This window comes from Chlorocebus sabaeus, chromosome 26 (assembly GCF_047675955.1).
Source record: "Chlorocebus sabaeus isolate Y175 chromosome 26, mChlSab1.0.hap1, whole genome shotgun sequence".
Lineage (NCBI taxonomy): Eukaryota > Metazoa > Chordata > Mammalia > Primates > Cercopithecidae > Chlorocebus > Chlorocebus sabaeus.
In genome coordinates, this window is record NC_132929.1 from 40,840,734 (window position 1) to 40,864,218 (window position 23,485).

The 23,485-nt window shown below is 46.5% G+C and overlaps 1 protein-coding gene and 1 non-coding gene across 2 annotated transcripts in view; one reads left to right on the forward strand and one right to left on the reverse strand.

Annotated features, from left to right (window-relative positions):
* Positions 1–9,116: 9,116 nt before the first annotated feature.
* On the forward strand, positions 9,117–9,220 carry LOC119628153 (U6 spliceosomal RNA). Its single transcript, XR_005244466.2, has one exon. It is a non-coding gene; the product is annotated as a U6 spliceosomal RNA (small nuclear RNA).
* Positions 9,221–11,809: 2,589 nt separating this feature from the next.
* The window catches only part of PARP16 (poly(ADP-ribose) polymerase family member 16), a 54,818-nt gene continuing 43,142 nt past the window's right edge, over positions 11,810–23,485 (reverse strand). The window contains exon 8 of the transcript XR_012091513.1: positions 11,810–13,342. The gene's annotated coding sequence lies outside the window, so the exon portion shown is untranslated. The remainder of the gene's footprint in view (positions 13,343–23,485) is intronic.

A 23,485-nucleotide genomic window follows, 5' to 3' on the forward strand; every position in this document is an offset into this window, starting at 1 on the left:
TTTAAGTGATTCTCCTCCCTCAGCCTCCTGTGTAGCTGGGATTACAGGTTCCCACCACCGTGCCTGGCTAATTTTTTTGTATCTTTAGTAGAGACAGAGTTTCACCATGTTGGCCAGGCTGGTCTCGAACTCCTCACCTCAGGTGATCTGTTGCCTTGGTTTCCCAAAGTGCTAGGATTACAGGTGTGAGCCACCACATCTGGCCAGTTCTTCAGTTTTTTGAAAAATTGTTTATTCTTATTTTTCTGAGACAGAGTCTCGCTCTGTCGCCCAGGCTGGTGTGCAGTGGCACGATCTTACCTCACTGCAAGCTCCGCCTCCCCTCTCCTCCTCTCCTGCCTCAGCCTTCTGAGTAGCTGGGACTACATGCACCACCACGCCTGGCTAATTTTTGTATTTTTTTTAGGAGATGGAGTTTCACCATATTGGCCAGGCTGGTCTCGAATTCCTGACCTCAGGTGATCCACCAGCCTCCCAAAGTGCTGGGATTACAAGCGTGAGCCACCGCACCTGGCCCAGTCCTTTAGTTTTTAGCAAGTACATTTTAGCTATAATTTGTATGCAGGCTTTTGTGTAAACATGTTTTTCATTTCTTTTGGGTAAATACCTACAAGTAGGCTATACAGTAAGTGTATGTTCAACTTTATAAGAAACTACTAGACTGTTTTCCAAAGTGGTTGTACCTCTTACATTCCCACCAGCAAGGTATGAGTTCTAGTTGCTCAGCATACACATCAGCACCTGATATTGTCAAGGTTTTATGATTGTTTGTTTTTAGCGATTCTAATGGGTGTACAGTGTGATCTCATTGTGATTTTAATTTGCATTTCCCTAGTGACCGATGATGTTAGGCATCTTATTTGTCATTCGTATATCTTTGATGAAGTATCTGTACAAACATGTTGCCCATTTTGTAATTGAGTCATTTCTTTTCTTTTTTCTTTTTTGGAGACAGGGTCTCACTGTTTTGCACAGGCTGGAGTGCAATGGCATCATGATGGCTTACTGCAACCTCTACCTCCCAGACTCAAGAGATCTTCCTGCCTCAGCCTCCCAAGTAGCTGTGACTACAGGTGCACGCCACCACACCTTGCTAATTGGGTTTTATTTTTTGTAGAAATGGGATTTCATGTTGCCCAGGCTGGTTTCAAACTCCTGGGCTCAAGTGATCCTCCTGCTTCGGCCTTCCAAAGTGCTGGGATTACAGCCCATTTATTTTCTTACTATTGAGTTTTATGTGTATTTTATAGATTCTGGATATCTTTATCAGATATATGTTTTGAAAATACTTTTTCCCAGTCTATGGCTTATCTTTTCCAATTGATCAATATTTTATTTTATGGATTGTGTTTTTGGTGTTGCATCTAAGAAATAATTGCCAAATCCACAGTTACAAAGATTTTTTTCTTCTATGTTTTTGTTTTTAGAGACAGGGTCCTGCTTTATTGTCCAGGCTGGAGTACAAGTGGTGCGATCATAGCTCACTGCTGTCTCAAATTCCTGGGCTCAAGCGATCCTCCCACCCTGGGCTCCCACAGTGCTAAGATTGCAGGCATGAGCCACCCCACTCAGCTCTCCTATGTTTTCTCTGGGAGTTTTTCAGTTTTAGGTTCTACCTTCAGGTCTATGATTCATTTTGAACTAGTTTTCATATATGATGTGAAGTATGGGTCAAGGCCGGGTGCAATGGCTCACCCCTGTAATCCCACTACTTTGGGAGGCCAAATTGGAAGAATCACTTGAGTTCAGGAATTCAAGAACAGCCTGGACAACATAGTGAGACCCCATCTTTACAAAAAATAAAAAAGATCAACTGGGCTGGGATCACATGCCTATGATCCCAGCTACTCAGGAGGCTGAGGTGGGAAAATTGTTTGAGCCTGGGAGATCAGGGCTGCAGTAAGCCATGATCATACCAGTGCACTCCTGCCTGGGCAACAGAGCAAGACCCTGTCTCAAAAACATAACAAATCAATGAGTAAATAAAAATTAAAAAAGAAGTATGGGTCAGGGTTCATTTTTTTATATGGGGGATGTTCAGTTGTTCCAGTATAATTTGTTGAAAGGACTATCCTTTCTCCATTGACCAGGTCCTTTATTATTATTATTATTATTATTATTATTATTATTATTATTTTAACACTATAGTTTTTTAAGGCATTGACCTCAGCACAGCACCCTACAGCTTTCTCAATGTACGAAGGTCAGTAGTGAGGACAAATGCCTTTCTTACCTCATCTCAGAACAGGACTGCTTATGCTCAGATAAGACACAGACTGTTCAGTGGAACAGCTCTTTGGGCTCTTACTGACAGCCCCTCTGCTCTCCCCAGGACTCACGTCTGAGTCCTGAGAATAGCACCAGAAGACCACTATGATTGCCAAGGACATGGCTGGGTCTAAAAAACTGCCCCTTCCCTCCAGTGACTTTCCTATTTCCAAGAAGCCTCCTGAGCCAGATAGTGTTTTTTTCGTTTTGTTTTGTTTTGTTTTGTTTTTCAGATGGAGTCTGGCTCTGTTGACCAGCCTGCAGTGCAGTGGCGTGATCTCGGCCCACTGCAACCTCCACCTCCTGTGTTCAAGTGATTCCCCTGCCTCAGCCTCTTGAGTAGCTGGGACTACAGGCATGTGCCACCACGCCTGGCTAATTTTTGTATTTTTAGTAGAGACAGGGTTTCACCATGTTAGCCAGGCTGGTCTTGAACGCCTGACCTCAAGTGATCTGCCCGCCTCGGCCTCCTAAAGTGTTGAGATGACAGGAGTGAGCTATCGCATCTGGCCTGGGCCAGGTAGGTTTTAAATCCTCTGCACTCAATTAATTAACCAGCCTCCATCAAACAGAGGGAAAATGCCCCGAGAGTGCATCAGCTGCCTTCACCTTTCTGCTACTTCACCCATCAAAGCTGTTGTTGAAACCAGGCGCAGTGGCGCATGCCTGTAATCCCAGCACTTTGGGAGGCCAAGATGAGAGGATTGTTTAAGCCCAGGAGTTTGAGACCAGCCTGGGTGATATAGTGAGACCTCATCTCTGTTTAAAACAAAACAAAACAAAAGCTGCTGCTGATTTTCATTTCAGCCTGAGCCTGTTCATAATTAGTGGGGAAAGCACATAGTGCGAGGTATGCCAGAATTCTACCAAGACCTGGGTCCTAGAGATGCTTAGGAATTTGAGTCAGGCTCAGACCCAGGCGAGGTCTGATTTTCAGTCCTCTGATCTTCCTGTTTTATCACAGCAGCCTCTCATACAGGATGGTAGGGAGAGTTGGTTGCTCTCTGTATTTGGTGGACCTGGATATTCCCTCCAGGATGCCAGGGAGATGCTGAGGCTCCGCACTCTGGAAGGATGATGACTCACCCAGGCCATCCTGAGGAAAAGGGGTTTTGTTGTACAGAACTCTGAGTGTATGTATTTGTGAGTGGCTGCACAAGAACATGCAAGCCTGGTGGGGTGTGTCACAGCTCATATATGCCCAGCAGCTCTGATCCCCAAATGCAGTGTGACCTTAGGCATTTCACATTCCCTGTCTGGACTTCAGTTTCCTCCACAGTAAAATGAGGAGATTTGGTGGGCGAGAAAGCCCATGACAGAGTCTACGTAACGTCAACTGGGAGCCTCTCTGCCCCTTGAAATCCGGATGAAATTGCTTTGAACCCCACTGTCCCATGGCCAGTGGACACCAAAGCCCTCAAAGATTGTATCAATCCCAGGAAGCCTCATCTGCTTCTCAGCCTCATTCACTTCGGGCTCAGGTTTTCTTTTTTTTCTTTTTTTTTTTTTCTGAGACAGAGTCTCGCTCTGTCACCCAGGCTGGAGTGCAGTGGCGTGATCTTGGCTCCCTGCAAGCTCCGCCTCCCGGGTTCACGCCATTCTCCTGCCTCAACCTCCCAAGTAGCTGGCACTACAGGTGCCCTCCACCATGCTTGACTAATTTTTTTGTATTTTTTAGTAGAGATGGGGTTTCACCATGTTAGCCAGGATGGTCTCAATTTCCTGACCTTGTGATTGGCCCGTCTCAGCCTCCCAAAGTGCTAGGATTACAGGCATGAGCCACGGCACCTGGCCTTTTTTCTTTTTTTTTGAGATGGACTCTCACTCAGTCACCCAGGCTGGAGTGCAGTGGCATGATCTCGGCTCACTGCAACCTCTGCCTTCTGGGTTCAAGCGATTCTCCTGCCTCAGCCTCCTGAGTGGCTGGGACCGCAGGCATGTGCCACCATGCCTGGTTATTTTTTTGTATTTTTAGTAGAAGTGGGGTTTCACCGTATTAGTCAGGCTGGTCTCAAACTCCCAACCTCAAGAGATTCGCCCGCCTCGGCCTCCCAACGTGCTGGGATTGCAGGTGTGAGCCACCTCGCCTGGCCTCCAGGCTCAGGTTTTCTATCCCATTCCACAACGTCAGTATGAAGCTCATGCCCTTTAGTTCTCACAACAAGCAGTCATATTCACTGAGCTTTTGTGGGGTTGGTAGACTTGACCAAGGGACACTGGCTTCCTCCCTCCTCTTCCTCTCCGACCACTGCTCCTTGCACCTCTTTCTAGACCCTTCTTCCTCTTTTGAGCGGAGCAGCTTTGCCAGGCTCTGAAGCCTCATCTCTGCAGACCCCCAACCACCGGGGGCCTCATCTTCAACCCCAGTACTTATTAAAGCATTTCACTCATGAGAACAGCTCTTTCACTGAGAATTCTGGTGCATTCTCCACTACTTTGTACATATGTGATATATGTATGTGTGTAATTGTTTATGACTACAGGTGTGCCTGTACCCCAGTGTGTTTGTGACGGGCAGTGGGAGAGGAGTAGATGGAAAATAATTCTGAGACATTATCCACTACCTTATAAGTATGTTTGTACCTTGCTGCAGATGTGATGTGGGCAGTGGGAAAGGAAGCCCCCATGGGGGGCTTTTGTTTTGTGTCTCTGTGTCTCTTTTTCCAAATACAGAGTTAACTCCCAAGAGCGTGTACCCAAATACCAGCTTTGTGCAAGTTCTTGAAATGTCTGTTTGTAGCAAGACTCAGTCCAGGTGCCACCCACTCTGGGAACCCTTCCTCCTAGTCTTGGGCTGAACGAATTATCCCTTTTCTGTCTTGCGCAGTCCCTGTATACCCCTCCAGCAGAGTGTCTGTCATACTCTACTGACATCGTCTGTTTTTTTGCCTGCCCCATCTCTATGGTGAAACTCCTAGAAGACAGGGACCATGGCTGACCTTCTCTCAGCATCCCAGCACCCATAATGTACAGAATCTGTGTGTGGACTGGGCTGGCCTGGCTTCACACACTCCCAGTAAGATATGTCACTCTCAGTGGTTACACATCCCTATGCCCACCACCTTCTCTGGAATGTGGGGTAAACCAACTCATACACTAAGGGGCTTTTCTCTTGGGGTCATCACCCAAGGACCCTCCTCTGGCCGGCAGAAGCTTGCTCTAACCCTGAAGATGGAGGCAGCCTGGGATACAGGGTGTGGGCAGCCCCCTGGCTGACCCCCACTGCACCCTCCACCGCAGGGACGTCCCTCCTCTTTTCCGTACTTTCTGGCCCTGGCGCGAACCTTGTTGGCGCCAATGGGCTTTTAATATTTTCCATTCCTGGCTGGGATACAACATTTCACCTCAAAAATGCTTCCTCCCCCTCACCAAAGGGTGTGTCTTTCCAGTGAGAGGAACCGGAGGCTCGATGTGGAGGTTCTGGACCCACCCGTATTCTCGGGCTTGGAGGAGCCACAGTCCAGCCCTGGAGAAAGAGGTGGCAGAAATGTCTTCCCAGCCAATGAAGTGAGTTCCCAGGCCTGCCTGAGGCCTCCTGGACCCACAGGAAGCCTGGATCCTCAGTGACAAAGCAGGGGGCCACCTGCTTACTTCCATGTGAGACTCAGCCCCTGCCCTCCACTTGCCCTCTGACCTTGGCCAAGTGGCTTCACCTCTCTGAGCCCCCATGGCCCATCTGAACAGTGGGAATAATGACAGTGTCTAGCTTTCAAGGTCCTTGTGGGGCTCTAATGCTGCACATTCAGGTCATCTGAGGAGCTTTAAAACACACCCATGCCCCGCTCAGAGATTCTGATTTAATTGCTCTGGGATAGGGCTTGGATGTTGGTATATTTCAAAAAACCCTCCAGGTGATTCTCACTCACAGTCACAGTTGACAACTAGTGCTTCGATGGGAAAGAACTTTCTTTTCTTTTTTTTTTTTGGAGTCTCTCTCTGTTGCCCAGACTGGAGTGCAGTGGCAGAGTCTTGGCTCCCTACAACTCCCGCCTCCTAGGTTCAAGCGATTCTCCTGCCTCAGCCTCCCAAGTAGCTGGGATTACAGGCATGCACCACCACGCCCAGCTAATTTTTGTATTTTTAGTACAGACGGGGGTTTCACCATGTTGGCCAGGCTGGTCTCGTGAACTGACCTCAGGTGATGTGCCTGCCTCGGCCTCCCAAAGAGCTGGGATTACAGGCATGAGCTACTGTGCCCGGCCTGGGAAAGCACTTTCTAAAGTGACCTGTACAGGTGCCAGCTGCTGCTTTGATGATCAAGGGTGTCACACCACTCATTTTCCCAAAAATATGACCCCAGGGATGCCCGAAATCCCACTGAAATGTGGTGGAGGGAAAGCACTTTGAAGGGAAGTGAGGGGTCCTCCAGGTGAATTCTGTGACTTCAGGATTCCCACCAGCACACAAGCAGGTGTCTCAGAGCCACCAGGCCAGGACCCGACACACCTACCCTGCCAACCCCTTCTGCTGGGCAGGCTAGGTCCTCTCCAAAGAGCATCCGGGCTTGCAGCTGACCAACAGCCTGCTCTCCACAGCCACTCTCCCCAGATCCTGGAGAGTGGGTTGTGGGGTCAAGGTCACTCTGTTCTCTTTTTTATCTCCTTCACTGCACTTGGAGGTAAAGGGCAGCAGTCACTAAAGAATTAAATGTGGGCTGGGAGCCATGGCTCATGCCTATAATCCCTGCATTTTGGGAGACCGAGGCAGGTGGATCACCTGAGGTCAGGAGTTCGAGACCAGCCTGGCCAACATGGTGAAACCCCGTCTCTACTAAAATACAAAAAATTAGCCAGGCATGGTAGTGGGCACCTGTATTCCCAGCTACTTGGGAGGCTGAGGCAGGAGAATTGCTTGGGCTACAAAGTGAGACTCCGTCTCAAAAAACAAAAACCAAAGAATCTCTCAAAGTGGAGAGAACCAGTTGTCTGTGCTGGGGGAGGAGAGGGTGTTTGGGTGCCTCGTGGAGAGAGTCAACATCTCCTTTCCTCCTCTTGAAGAGAGAGGAACTGCAGACAGTTCCACAGCCCAGAGGGAGGAAAACAGCTGAGAGCCAGGCGCCTTCGGAAAAGGCAGCAGAGAGCCCCACTGGCTGAAGATGCTCAGTCTCTCACCATGACCAGTGTGTCCACCTGCCCCGGTGCCATATCCCAGAGTTATCATGCTCTTACACAGAGGAAAGAACAGCCTCTGTCCACGGGAGGCACAGCCCCTGTCTCGGGGAGCTTCACCCAAAGGCCAGGCCCCCAGGAGAGGGCCAGAACTCTCGGTGTCCCAGGCCCAAGGTTCTTCAATAAGGTTATTTAACAGACATGGGGGCTAGAGACTCCCGTGGGAGACTTCGGCCCCAGAGGAAATGGCTGTCTTCCTCAGGAAAACTATGGTTGAGAAACAGGAGCTTTCTGGAGACACTATTTTCAAAGGGTTTCTCACAGCCCTGTGTCCCAGGCTCCTGGCCAGAGGTGGAAAGGAGAGGGAAGGAGTGATGGGGAGCATGGTGCAGGGCACCGCACAGAAGGCAGGAAGGAGGGGAAGGTCAGCAGTGCCACCAGACCGAGCCCCAAATGAGGGGGAGTCCAGGAGACAAGGCTCGCACAACCCACCACCTTGGGGTAGTCCCGGTGCCACCCAGGCTCAGAGGGCATACTGAAAGGAGGGTACATTGAAAACTATGGGCACAGGGGAACTCAGGTCCCCTGGGCTGGGCTGTGGCCTCTATAGAAGCACCTACAGCCTCAGCAAGGCCAGGAACAGGGAACTACTGAGCCTGAAAACAACTTCAGTCTCATCAAGTCTGCCCCCAGTCCCAGGTAACACTCAGGCTTTGCAGCCAAGTGCGGATTCAACCTGCCTCTACCACATGTAAGCTGCATTCACTCATTCATCCTACAGTTAAAAAAATTTTTTTTGTTTTGTTTTTGAGAAAGGATCTGGCTCTGTCATCCAGCCTGGAGTGCAGTGGTGTGATCATGGTTCACTGCAGCCTCAACCTCCTAGGCCCAAGCAGTCCTCCCACCTTAGCCTCCAGAGTAGCTGGGACCACAAGCACACCACCATGCCTAGCTAATTTTTTATTTTTTATTTTTTGTAGAGACAGGGTCTTGCTACTTCACCTAAGCTGGTCTCAAACTCCTGGGCTCAAGCAATCCCCCTGTCTCAGCCTCCCAAAATGCTGGGATTACAAGCCGGAGCTGCTGTGCCCAGCCCCCTACAAATTTGTTTTGTTTTGCTTTCTCCCTCATCTTCTTTGTGTTAGTAAACAAATATTTTTAGCTTCTGCTATGTGCCAGGCCCTGAGCTAGGTTCTGGGGGTACAGAAAAGAACGAAGTAGGCTGGGCGTGGTAGCTCACGCCTGTAATCCCAGTACTTTGGGAGGCCAAGGTGGGAGGATCACCTGAGGTCGGGAGTTCGAGACCAACCTGACCAACATGGATAAATCCCGTCTCTACTAAAAATACAAAATTAGCCAAGCATGGTGGCACATGCCTGTAATCCCAGCTACTCGGAGGCTGAGGTAGGAGAATCACTTGAACCTGGGAGGCAGAGGTTGCGGTGAGCCAAGATTGTGGCATTGCACTCCAGCCTGGGCAACAAGAGCAAAACTCCGTTTCAAAAAAAACCAAAAAACAAAAAACAAAAAGAACAAAGTACCTTTGAGGAACTTACCCCATCACTGGGGAGATGGAATGGTCACTATAGAACACTAAGGTAAATGTAGGGACAATAACAAGCATGGGTTAGTGTGGAGTACCTGTTTTGGACCCCCTCTGGGGCATCGTTCTGAGGGCGGCTCTCAGAGAAGGCTTCCTGGAAGAGGTATAATCATTTGAGTTTCAAAAAACGAATGGCAGTGCTCACTTCGGCAGTACAGACACTAAAACTGGTATGACACAGAGATTAGCATGGCCTCTGCACAAGCATGACATACAAATTTGTGAAACATTCCATATTTTAATAAGAAAAACAGGCCAGGCACAGTGGCTCACACCTATAATTACAGCACTTTGGGAGGCCGAGGCAAACGGATCACCTGAGGTCAGGAGTTCTAGACCAGCCTGGCCAACGTGGCAAAATCCAATCTCTACTAAAAATACACAAAATTAGCCGGGCATGGTGGCATGTGCCTATAATCCCAGCTACTCAGGATGCTGAGGCAGGAGAATTACTTTTTTTTTTTTTTTGAGACAGCGTTTCACTGAGTCACCCAGGCTAAAGTGCATTGGCATGATCTTGGCTCACTGCAACCTCTGCCTCCTGGGTTCAAGTGATTCTTGTGCCTCGCCCTCCCAAGTAGCTGGGACTACAGGCCCACCACCACTCCCAGCTAATACTTGTATTTTTATTAGAGACGGAATTTCACCATGTTGGCCAGGCTGGTCTCAAACTCCTAACCTCAAGTGATTTGCCCATCTCAGCCTCCCAAAGTGCTGGGATTACAGGCGTGAGCCACCACACCTGGTCTGTGTTTTTAAGCCCATAAACATTGTTATTAATGTTAATATAACATTTGTTTAGACTTACCCACGCATGTACCACTTTGTTCTATGTTCCTTCTTGTCTCTCATTTTTTCCATCTAGGATCACTTTTTATTTCTGTCTGCTGGTGGGCGAATACAGTTTTTGTTTGTATCATGTCATTATTTTTTCTTACTCTTAAGATATCTTTTCACTGATTTTAGAATTCTCTTAAACAAATTTTAGTGCCAATGAATTCTTACTTATTGTTTGTACCTACATTTGTATCCTCCAGCTGCTGTGCCAGTTTAGACTACACCATCACCTACCTCCTAAAGTACATAGCAAAAGAGGGCAAGGCGGATGGGCATAGTGGCTCAACACTGGTAATCCCAGCACTTTGGGAGTGACATTTTTCTCTGAAGAATAGGGAAACTGAGATAGGCATTTTTCTTTTCAGTCTGTTAGCAGGTAATGGTGTTTATATGTAGCTCACACATTCACTGGAGTCCCAATTTTAGGTTTTTTAGACTTCCCACCTTAGAGGAGCCCTGAGTTTCTCTCAGTAGCATGTGTTGGAGTTTGCTCCTATCAGCTCACAAGAACCAAGTATTTTTCGTGCCTGTTCTTCGTACCACTAATGGCTTGAAATCTACGGTGGGAACATTTACTTAACGGAAATCAACAAAAACTAAAACACTAAAAAATATGTGTACAATATTGTGCTTATAGTTAATACTGAACCGTACACGAAACAGTGCTTTGTTTTGTTGTAGAGCCAGTTACTGTCACACCACTGGTTCTCTCCAATCACTCACTCCCATGAGACCATGAAAATTCAAGTTCAAGTTTACTGAGTTAGAAGTTACTCACCGGACCAGGTTCAGTGGCTCACACCTATAATCCCTACACTTAGGGAGGCAGAGGCAGAAGGTTAGCTTGAGCCCAAGAGTTAGAGAACTGCCTAGACAACATAGCAAGACCCCATTCTCCACAAAAAGAAAACACAAACAGATAAATAAATAAATAAATAAATAATGGGCTGGGTGCAATGGGTCACACCTGTAACTACAGCACTTTGGAAGGCTGAGGAGGGAAGATCACATGAGAACCAGAAGTTCAAGACCAGCCTAGCCAACATAGTAAGATGGGGAAACCCACCTGCCATGCTGTGAGGACACCCAGGCCACATAGAGAGAGTAAGGCCACATGTAGGTGTTGCAGCCAAAAGCCCACTGAAAACCAAGCCTGCAACCAGCATCAACTGCCAAACATGTACTGAAGAGGTTGAGATGATTCCAGCACTTGTGGATGACTGCAACCACAAGAGAGACCCGGAGCAAGAGCTACCTATCTGGGGTTTTTTTGTCTCTACAAAAGCAAAAACAAAAACAAAAAAACAGTTGGGCATGGTGGTGCCACTGCACTCCAGCCTGGGCAACAGAGCAAAACCTTGTCTCAAACAAAAAAAATTTTTTAAGTTTAAAATTTACAAAAATTAAAATGATAAAGTTTCAGTCATGCAAGATGAATAAGTTCTAGAGATCTGCTGTACAGTATTGTGCATATAGTTAATACTGAACTGTACACGTAAAAACTTGTTAAGAGGAGCTGGGCACGGTGGCTCATGCCTGTAATCCCAGTACTTTGGGAGGCCAGGGCAGGCAGATCACTTGAGGCCAGTTCAAGACCAACGTGGCCAACATGGCAAAACTCCATCTCTACAAAAAATACAAAAATGAGTGGGACATGGTGGCACGTGCCCATAGTCCCAGTTACTCAGGTGGCTGAGGCACGAGAATCGCTTGAGCCTGGGAGGTGGAGGTTGCAGTGAGCCGAGACTGTACCACTGCACTCCAGCCTGGGTGACAGAGCAAGACTATATCACAAAAATTAAAAAAAAATTAAAATTGTGACTAGGTTAGATGATAAAAAATAAAAATAAAATAAAAATGTCCAAAAGGCAAAAGTCAGTTTCATTGCTCAACTTGCCTTTGAATTCGTGACTTGTTTGGCCTGAGTATTCCTTACTTTCTTGCCAGCTCATCAGTGCATCAAAAAATAAATACATTTTTATATTATCCATAATTGTTTTCAGAAGTTTATTCAGGGTACTTAGTCCACTTTAGTACATAAAATATCTTAGTATCTTAACATAGATATTGAGATAGTTGGACTAGATCAGCAGTTCTTAACATTTTTTGGACACAGACTCGAGAATCTGATAACAGAGCTTGGGTAACGTCTCCTCGGGAAAAAGCACATATACACAGACAAAATGTTGTATGTTTTTACTCCCTGAAACTATCCATGGGCCCAAGAATAAAAATGTTGCCCAGGTTGGTCTTGAACAACTGGCCTCAAGAGATCCTCCCACATCTGCCTCCAAAGCACTGATTACCGGTAGGTGTGAGCCACTGCATCAGGCTCAGAGCTAACTTCTGACAGCCTCGCCATGTTTCCTGTCCTGAGTTGAGAGTTTCTGGGAGTCTCTCCTTGGGTGAGCCTGAGTTTCTGAATTGGGCCTTCCAGAATCTCCAAGACTTCTTGGGGGAGAAGCTGAGAGTTGTCAATTAAACCTTTCACAAAGCTAAAACGCATGCAATGTTCCTTCAACCAGACCTATCCACATTTGTTCATTCAGTGTTTATTGGCTCCTGTTCCAGCTATCTACTGCTGCATAACACATCATATGTAAACTTAGTGGCTTATAGAGTAATAACGATCAATTACATATTTCTCTCATGATTCTGGGAGTAACTGGGCCCAGCTAGGTGGCTTTTGCTCCGGGTCTCTCTTGTAGTTGCAGTCAGCCACAAGTGCTGGAATCTTCTCAGCCTCTTCAGTACATGTTTGGCAGTTGATGCTGGTTGCAGGTTTGGTTTTCAGTGGGGCTTTTGGCTGCAACACCTACATGTGGCCTTACTCTGTGTATGTGGCCTGGGTGTCCTCATAGCATGGCAGGTGGGTTCTGAAAGGGAGCATCCAAAAAGAGTTTAAAAAAACTTAAAAAGGGGCCAGGTGCAGTGGCTCACGCCTGTAATCCCAGCACTTTGGGAGGCCCAGGTGGGCGGATCATGAGGTCAGGAGATCGAGACCATCCTGGCTAACACGGTGAAACCCCATCTCTACTAAAAATACAAAAAAAAAAAAAAAAAAAAAAATGGTGGTGGGCGCCTGTAATCCCAGCTACTCAGGAGACCGAGGCAGGAGAACAGTGTGAACCTGAGAGGCGGAGCTTTCAGTGAGCGGAGATCGAGCCACTGCACTCCAACCTGGGCGACAGAATGAGACTCCATCCCCCCCAAAAAATTAAATTAAATTAAAATTTAAAAAGAGGGTGAGCCAGAAGGAAGCCATATTACCTCTTAGAACCTAGCCACGGATGTCACACAGCATTTCTGCCACATTCTGTTAATTAGATACAAGTCATTAGACCAGCCCGTATTTAAAGGAAAGTCAGTTAGATTCTACCTCTTGATGGAAAGGATGTCAAAAAATTTGCTGGTCAGGCATGGTGACTCATACCTGTAATCCCAGCACTTTGGGAGGATGAGGTGGGAGGTTTGTTTGAGCCCAGGAGTTCAACACCAGCCCAGGCAACATGATGAAATCCTCTCTCTACCAAAAAAAAAAAAAATATATATATATATATATACATACACACACACACACACACACAAAAACTAGCTGGGCATGGTGGTATGTGCCTGTAGACCCAGCTACTTGGGAGGCTGAGGTGGGAGGATCACCTGAGCCTGGAGTTGAGGGGGCAGTGAGCCATTTCATTGCTCAACTTACCTTTGATTCATGATGGTGTCACTGTACTCCAGCCTGGGCGACAGAGTGAGACCCTGTCTTTAAAAAAAAAAAAAAAAAATGCAGACATGGTTGTTTTTTTTTTTTTTGGTTTTGTTTTGTTTTGTTTTGTTTTTGAGACGGGGTCTCACTCCGTTGCCCAGGCTGGAGTGAAGTGGCACGATCTTGGCTCACTTCAACCTCCGCCTCCCAGGTTCAAGTGATTCTTCGGCCTCAGCCTCCTGAGTAGCTGGGATTACAGGCATGCACCATCATGCCCAGCTACCTTTTTTGTATTTTTAGTAGAGACAGGGTTTCACCATGTTGGCCAAGCTGGTCTCAAACTCCTGACCTCAGGTGATTCACCCACCTTGGCCACCCAAAGTGCTGGGATTACAGGCATGAGCCACTGGGCCCAGCCCTGCAGACATGTTTTAAACCCACCACATCCCTTTTCTGTTTGTCAAGCACTGGACAAGGCACTTAGACTAGAACAGGGAATACTACAAACCATGCCCCGTGGTGCTTACAGTCTAGTGGTAGAGCTAAACATTAATAAAATAACATTACAAATATGTACACAATTATGAACTTTGATGGTGCTATGGAAGATGAGTCCAGGGATCCATGAGAATTTATATCACACACTTTATGACCTGGACCCGGGAACCAAGAGAGAATTCTCTGCACAAGAGACATTTGGATTGAGATCTGGAACACCACTGGATGCTAACTCAGTGAAGTGGGTTGAACAAGAGCCTTCCAGGCTGAGGGGACACCAGGCCAAGGCTCTAGGGTAGGAGAGACAGCAGCCTGAGAGGCAGCTAGTATGTCTTGAGACAGCTAGCAGGGACAGGAAGTATGAAACAAGACTGCAGTGGTGGGCTAGGGCCAGGCCCCTGGGCACTGTAGGCTGGGTAACGGTACTGATCTTCTGCATAAAAGTTGTGGGAAGCTGGTTGGGTGCGGTGGCTTATGCCTGTAATCCCAGCACTTTGGGAGGCTGAGGTGGGCAGATCACAAGGATCGAGACCATCCTGGCCAACATGGTGAAACCCCGTCTCTACTGAAAATACAAAAAATTAGCCAGGCATGGTGGCGGGCGCCTGTAGTCCCAGCTACTCGGGAGGCTGAGGCAGGAGAATCACTTGAATCCCGGAGGCAGAGGTTGCAGTGAGCCGAGATTGCGCCACTGCACTCCAACCTGGGCAACAGAGCAAGATTCCATCTCAAAAAAAAAGGTATGGAAAGCTTTTGAAGGGTCACATACTGGAGAGTGATATGAACAGATTTACAACTTAAAGATCACTTTGGCTGCTGTGTAGATGGCCCCAGCCAGATGCTGAGTCAGGCCTGGGAGGGCTGAGAACCTCTTATCTGCAGTTCCTCCCCTCCCCATGAGACTCTCCCACACAGGCTGAAGCCAGCTGCAACCTTGGCCCTATACTTCCTTGCCTGAGATTTCAGGCTGAGCACCCTACGCTTAACCTACTCAGTCCCTCCTCCCAGACACAGGAAGTCCTGCCATTTTGCCTTACTTGGTGAGTCACCCCTTATTTGTCAGTCAGTGGGTGTAATGGATTAAAAGGTGGTCCCAAAAGACGTGTCTACATCCTAATTCCCAGAACCTGTGAATGTAACCAAATTTGGAAAAAGGGTCATCATGGATGTGATTAAGGATTTTGAGAAGAGGAGGACATCCTGGATTATCTGGATAGACCCTAAATTCTATGTGTCCTTAGGGTCTTATAAGGAGTGAGGCACAAGGGAGATTTGATTAGAACAGAAGAGGAGGAAGTAATGTGACCACAGAGAGGGAGATTGGAGTGATGTGGCTATAAGTCAAGGAAGGCCAACAGCTGCCAGAGCTGGAAGAGTCAAAGAACAACATCTCCCCTAGAGCCTCCAGAGGGAGTACAGCCCTGCCAACACCTTGATTTTGGCCCAGTGGTCTGATCTTGGACTTCTGGCCTCCAGAACTGTAAGAGAATAAATCTCTGGTTGTTCTAAGCTGCCCAGTCTGTGGTAATTTGTTACAGCAGTCACAGGAAATTAATGCAGTTGGGTGCTTCTCCAGCTGCTCCTTCCTGATGAGCTGTACAGGCTCCCTCTCCTTCAGGGGACCTCTAAGTGTTGGGGTGCCCCAGGCTCAGTTCTCAGACTACTTTTTTCTCTATTCTCTGTCCCTACATTATCTCTTCCATTCACTTGGCTTTAAAATACCATTTATTGGCTAGACGCGGTGGCTCATGCCTGTAATCCCAGCACTTTGGGAGGCCGAGGCAGGTGGATCACCTGAGGTCAGGAGTTTGAGACCAGCCTGGCCAACATGGTGAAACCCCGTATCTACTAAAAGTACAAAAAAATTAGCCGGGCGTGGTGGGGCCTGTAATCCCAGCTACTTGGGAGACTGAGGCATGAGAATCGCTTGAACCCGGGAGGCAGAGGTTGCAGTGAGCTGAGATGGTGCCACAGCACTCCAGCCTGGGCAACAAAAGCAAAATCTCTGTCTCAAAAGAAAAAAAAAAATACCATTTATTTGCTAATATCTTCAAATTTTATCTCCACCCAGACCCTTCTCCTGGAGTCCAGCCATCCCCAGAGGTAGATGAAAAGAGAACTCTTGTTCCAAGCTCACCACCACACCCATCCCTGGCCCAGGCTGCTCCAGCCACTCCATGCTCCAGTTGGAATGTCATAGCTATCCTGGATTTCTCCATTTCCCTCATGCAGTTTATCCAAACTGCTAGCAAGTCTTGTCTTGTTGTTTAGGTCTTATAATCTCTCTCAAATCTGTCCGCTCGCCTCCACACGGCCATCACTGCAGCCACAGCATCTCTCCCTCAGGTGACTGTGCCAGCTGCCTGGTGACTCCCATGTTGACTCTTATCCCCTCCATCCCTTCTCACTACAGCCAGGGTGATTTCTTAAGAAACAAATTAGATCAGGTTGCAGTATTTTGAATACCTTTATTGAGGTATAGTTGACATACAATTAATTGCACACTTAAAGTGTACAATTTGCTAAGTTTTGACATACCCATGAAAGCATCAGTATAATAAAGATAACAACCATATCCATGTGCAGTGGCTCTTGCCTGTAATCCAAGCAACTCAGGAGGCAGAGGCAGCAGCATTGCTTAAGGCCATGAGTTTGAGACCAGCCTAGGCAAAATAGTGAGACCCCATTTCAACAAAAAATAAAAACCAGTTAGCCAGGTGTGGTGGCATGTGCCTGTAGTCCCAGCTACTTAGGAGGCTGAGGCAGGAGGATTCTCTGAGCCTGGGAGTTTGAGGCTGCAGTGAACTGTGATGGCACTACTGCACACCAGCCTGGGTGACAGAGTGAGATCTTGACTCAAAGAAAAAAATGAAGGCCGGCGTGGTGGCTCATGCCTGTAATCCTAGCACTTTGGAAGGCTGAGGTGGGCGGATCACGAGGTCAAGAGATCGAGACCAGCCTGGCCAACATGGTGAAACTGTGTCTCTACTAAAAATACAAAAATTAGCTGGGCGTGGAGGCTTGTGCCTGTAGTCCCAGCAATTCAGGAGGCTGAGGCAGGAGATTCGCTTGAACCCGGGAGGTGGAAGTTGCAGTGAGCCAAGATCACGCCACTGCCCTCCAGCCTGGCAACAGAGCGAGATTCTGCCTCAAAAAAAAAAAAAGAAAGAAAGAAAGAAAAAAAAAAGAAAAGAAAAAGAAAAAGGAAAGGAAAAAAAGTAAAAGAAAGAAAAAATGAAAAAGCACTATACCTATGACCTCCAAAAGTTTTCTCATGCTCCTTTGAAATCCAACTTCCCTTCCCCACCTCCCATCCCCAGGCCATCACTGATATGCTTTCTGTCATTACAGACTAGTTTGCATCTTCTGAATTTTATGTGAGAGAAAACAGTATGTACTTTTTGTTTTTTTTGAGACAGTCTTGCTCTGTCGCCCCGGCTGGAGCGCAGTGGTGCGATCTTGGCTCACTGCAAGCTCTGCCTCCTGGGTTCACGCCATTCTCCTGTCTCAGCCTCCTGAGTAGCTGGGATTACAGGCACCCACCACCACGTCCGGCTAATTTTTTGTATTTTTAGTAGAGACAGGGTTTCACCGTGTTAGGCAGGATGGTCTCCATCTCCTGATCTCGGGATCTGTCCACCTCGGCCTCCCAAAGTGCTGGGATTACAGGTGTGAGCCACCATGCCTGGCCTTCTTTTTTTTTTAATACAGGGTCTCACTCCATCACCCAGGCTGGCATGCAATGGCATGATCACAGCTCACTGCAGCCTTGACCTGGGCTCAAGCAATCCTCCCACCTCTGCCTCCCAGGTAGCTGGGACTACAGGCATGCACCACAACGTGCCCGGCTAATTTTTTTTTTTCTTTTGTTTTTTGAGACAGAGTCTTGCTCTGTTGCCCAGGCTGAAGTACAGTGGCACGATCTCGGCTCACTGCAAGCTCTGCCTCCTGGGTTCAAGTCATTCTCCTGCCTCAGCCTCTCAAGTAGCTGGGAGTACAGGTGCCCACTACCACGCCTGGGCCTTTTTTTTTTTTTTTTTCATATTTTTAGTAGAGATGGAGTTTCACCATGTTAGCCAGGATTGTCTCGATCTCCTGACCTTGTGATCCACCTGCCTCCGCCTCCCAAAGTGCTGGGATTACAAGCATGAGCCACCGTGCCTGGCCAATTTTTTTGTATGTTTTGTAGGATGGGGTTTCACCATGTTGCCCAGGCTGGTCTCAAATTCCTGGACTCAAGCAATCGCCCACCTCAATCTCTGAAAGTGCTGAAAGTACAGGCGCAAGCCACTGTGCCTGGCCTATGTACTCTTTTTTATATGGCTTAATGATTTTGAAATGCTTCCATGTTCATTGTATCAGTATTTTTTTATTGCTGAGTGCTAAGTATTTCATTGTATGAATGTACCACAAGTTTTTACCCATTCACTTGATGACGAACATTTGGGCTGTCCAGTTTTTAGCTATTATATGCAAGGCTGCTGTAACCATTCATGTATAGGTCTTTGTATGAGCTTCTGCTGTCGTTTTTCTTGGGTAAATACTTAGGAGAGGAGTGACTGGATCATGTGGTAGGTGTTTTTTTGTTTTTTTGTTTTTTGTTTTTTTTTGAGAAATTGCCAAATTTTTTTTTTTTTTTTTTTTTTTTTGAGAGGGAGTCTCGCTCTTCGCCCAGGCTGGAGTGCAGTGGCACCATCTTGGGTCACTGAAAGCTCTGCTTCCCAGGTTCAAGACATTCTCCTGCCTCAGCCTCCTGAGTAGCTGGGACTACAGGCACCCGCCACCATGCCCGGCTAATTTTTTTTGTATTTTTAGTAGAGACAGGGTTTCACCATGTTAGCCAGAATGGTCTTGGTCTCCTGACCTCGTGATCCACCCACCTCAGCCTCCCAAAGTGCTTACAGGTGTGAGCCACCACGCCCGGCCTCTATTTTTATTTTTTTGAGACAGAGTCTCACTCTGTTGCCCAGCCTGGAGTGCAGTGGTGCAATCTCGGCTCACTGCAACTTCAGCCTCCTGGGTTCAAGCAATTCTCGTGCCTCAGCCTCCCGAGTAGCTGGGACTGCAGGTGCACACCACCACGCCTGGATAATTTTTGTATATTTTTAGTAGAGATGGGGTTTTGCCATGTTGGCCAGGCTGGTCTTGAACTCCTGACCTCAAGTGATCTACCTTCCTCAGCCTTCCAAAGTGCTGGGATTACAGGCATGAACCATTATGCCCATCCAAACTTTTTTTTTTTTTTGAGATGGAGTCTTGCTCTGTTGCCCAGGCTGGAGTGCAGTGGTGTCACGATCTCAGCTCACTGCAACCTCCGCCTTCCAGGTTCAAGTGATTCTCCTGCCTCAGCCTCCTGAGTAGCTGGGATTACAGGTATGTGTCACCACACCCAGCTAATTTTTGTGTTTTTAGTAGAGACAGGGTTTTGCCATGTTGGCCAGGCTGGTCTCGAACTCCTGACCTCAGGTGATCCACCCACCTTGGCCTCCCAAAGTGCTGGGATTACAAGCATGAGCCACCATGCCCGGCCAGTTTTCTAAAGTGCTTACACATTCCTACTACTAGTGTAGAACTGGTTATAGTTGTTTCACATTCTTGCCAACACTTCATATGGTCAGTCTTTTAATTTTAGCTTTTTAAGTGGGTGTGCAGTGGTATTTCATTGTGTTTTAGTTTACATTTCTTATAACCGAAGAGGATCCTTTCATGTGTTTATTTGCAATTTGTGTGTCTTCTTTAGCAAAGTGTCCGTTGAAAACTTTTGTTCATTTTTTCACATTTGTCTTTTGTATTGAGTGTGTATATTTTTATGTATTCTAGATACAAATCATTTATTCTTCATATATACTAAGTATATAAGGAAGCTTTTTAGAAAATATATTCTAGATACGAGTCCTTTGTTGGATATATATTTTCTCCCACTGATAGCTGTCTTTTCATTTTTCTAGTGGTATCATTAGAGAGCAAAAGTTTTAAATTTTAGTGAAGTTTATAAACTTTGTCACTGATTATTAGTGTTTTGCCCAACCTAAGGTTATAAAGATTTTCTCCTACGTCTTCTTCTAGGAGTTGTATAGTTTTTGCTCTTGTATTTAGATTTGTGGCCTATTTGGATTAATTTTTGTGTATGGTGTGAAGTAAGGATAGAGGTTCATTTTTTTTTTTTTGCCACAAGATATCCAGTTGTTCTAGCACCATTTGTTGAAAATACTATCTTTTCCCCAAAGTACCCTGTCACCTTCACAAAAAATCAATTGACCATATGTGTATATCTCTATTTCTGGATGGTCTTTTCTTTTTCAGTGATCTATATGTTTATCTTTACATCAATACCAACTGTCTTGATTATTGTAGCTTTATCTGTAGTCTTGAAGTCAATTAGAGCCAGTAATCTAATTTTATAATTCTTTAAAAAATTGTTTTGGCTATTCAAGGTCCTTTGCATTTCCACATACATTTAGAATTGGCTTCTTGTTTACTACAAAAAACACAAAAGATTGCTGCAATTTTGATAGGAATTATTTTGAATCTATATGCCAATTTCGGAAAATTGTAATCTTGAAAATATCACGTTTGGCCGGGCGCAGTGGCTCACGCTTGTAATCCCAGCACTCTGGGAGGCTGAGGCAGGCAGATCACAAGGTCAGGAGATCGAGACCATCCTGGCTAACATGGTGAAACCCCATCTCTACTAAAAAATACAAAAAAAGTAGTCGGTCGCGGTGGCAGGCGCCTGTAGTACCAGCTACTCAGGAGGCTGAGGCAGGAGAATGGCGTGAACCTGGGAGGCGGAGCTTGCAGTGAGCAGAGATTGTGCCACTGCACTCCAGCCTGGGCAACAGAGCAAGACTCCATCTCAAAAAAAAAAAAAAAAAGAGAAAAGAAAAAAGAAAATATCAGGTCTTCTGATCCATAAACAGAGTATCTCTCACCACTTATTTAGATCTTCTTTAACTGCTTGCACATGTTTTGTCAGATTTATCCCTAAATATTTTGGAGTTCTGATGGTATTATAGATTGTTTTTATAATGTCAATTTCCAAGTGTTTGTTGCTCCTATAGAGAAACACAATTACTTTTCATATATTAATTGTGCATCCTGCAACTTTGCTAACCTCACTTGTTCATTTTATTTATTTATTTATTTTTTGAGATGGAGGCTTGCTCTGTTGGCCAGGCTGGAGTGTAGTGGCATGATCTTGGCTCACTGCAACCTCTGCCTCCTGGGTTCAAGCGATTCTCCTGCCTCAGCCTCCCAAGTAGCTGGGATTACAGGTGCCTGCCACCACTCCCAGCTAATTTTTGTATTTTTAGTAGAGACGGGGTTTCACCATGTTGGCCAGGCTGGTCTCGAACTCCTGACCTCAGGTGATCTGTCCACCTCAGCCTCCCAAAGTGCTGGGATTACAGGCGTGAGCCACTGCGCCTGGCCCCTCACTTACTCATTTTAGGTTTCCCAGATTACTTAAGATTTTCCATATAGGTGCCATTTATAAATAAAGACAGTTTTACTTTTTTCTTTCCAAACTATATGGTTTATATTTTTCTTCCTATATTGCATTGACTAGAACCCCCAGTATAATCTAGAATAGAAATGATAAGAACAGATATTTTCTACCTCATTCTCAATCTTAGAGTGAAAGCATTCAATCTTTAACCATTAAGTACGATTTTGTTGTTGTTTTTAGAGAGTAGGTCTGGCTCTATTGCCCAGGCTGGAGTGCAGTGGCGCGATCTCAGCTCTGCAACCTCTGCCTCCCCAGGTTCAAGTGGTCCTCCCACCTCAGCCTCCCAAGTCACCAGGACTACAGGTATGCACCACCATACCTGTCTAATTTTTGTCTTTTTTGTAGAGATGAGGTTTCACCATGTTGCCCAGGCTGGCCTCGAAATCTTGAGCTCAAGTGATCCACTCTCCTTGACCTCCCAAAGTCCTGGGATTATAGACATGAGCGGCCATGCCTTCTTGGAATATCTCTGTCTAGTTTTGGTATCAGGGTAAAGCTGGCCTCAGAATGAGTTGGTAAGTATTCCCTCGTTTTCAATATTCTGGAAGATTTTATATAAAGTTGGTATTATTTCTTCCTTAAATGTTTAGTAGAGTTCACTAGTGAAGGCATTTCGGCCTGGAGGGTTTCATTTTATTTTTTTGTGGGAAGGTTTTTAACTATTACATAAATTCCATTATATATTTATTCTTGAATGTGTGTCACACTTTTGCATAAACCCTCAGGGCCTTCCCCTCACTCCTCCCTAAGTCCTTACTATGGATCCCAAGGCCCCGTCTCCTGTTTGGTAGGCTCCTGCCCTCCTCTGTAGCCCTTCCACATGCTGCCTTCCCCTTAGGCAAGAACCACCAAGAAGCTTCTTGCCCACCTCTATACTTACTGCCTTCCCCTCACCGTGTTCCAGTAACATGGGTCTTCTGGCTATCCCAAGACTATGCCAAGCTCTTCCCCACCTCAAGCCCTTGGCATTGCCTTTCTCCATGTGGAAAGCTCTTCCACAGGCTTTTTGCATGGTCATTTCTCATTCTTAATCCCTAGGTCTCAGATAACGTGTCAGGAAGGTCTTCCCTGACTTTGGTTATATCCAGGGGAGGGCCTGCTGGATACTGTCTCCCACAGAATCTCATTTACTTCCTTCATAATATATAATATACAGATCACACTCTATCATTGTTTACTTACTATATTAGTCTGTTCTCACACTGCTAATAAAGACATACCCAAGACTGGGTAATTTAAAAAGGAAAGAGGTTTAATGGACTCACAGTTCTGCATGGCTTGGAGGCCTTACAATCATGGTGTAAGACGAAGGAAGAGCAAAGTCACATCTTACATGGCAGCAGGCAAGAGAGCGTGTGCAGGAGAACTCCCCTTTATAAAACCATCAGATCTCGTGAGACTTATTCCTATCATGAGAACAGCACAGGAAAGACCCACCCCCATGACTCAGTGATCTCCCACTGGGTCCCTCCCACAACACGTTGGAATTATGGGAACTACAATTCAAGAGGAGATTTGGGTGGGGACACAGCCAAGCCATATGGCTTACTCTCAGTACCTTAAGAGCACGGATCTTGTCTGTCTTGTTTTTGGCTGTATCCCTTGCACCCAGCACAAGATCTGGCACAAACTAAGTGTTCAATGACTATTTGTGGAATAAATAGACTAACAGGATGGCCTATTGGTCAATCAGGCTGTACATCACAGAAGCAGTGAGTCTCCTGTGAGCCTGTTGGTTGGTCTGAGGATTTGGTCAGCCTGGAGTAGGTCAGGCAGCCGTGGAGTGGGCCACTTACTCTGTGGGGTTGGTCTGTGTGACTGACAGGTCAACTGCAAAGCCAGGCCAGGATGCTGGGGGGATACAAGAAGGAAAAGGCCCAGACCTACCCCCAAGAAGATTCTTGCCCACCTCTCTATTTAGAGTCTTACTGCTTCCCATTCCCTGGCCAGGAGGTGAC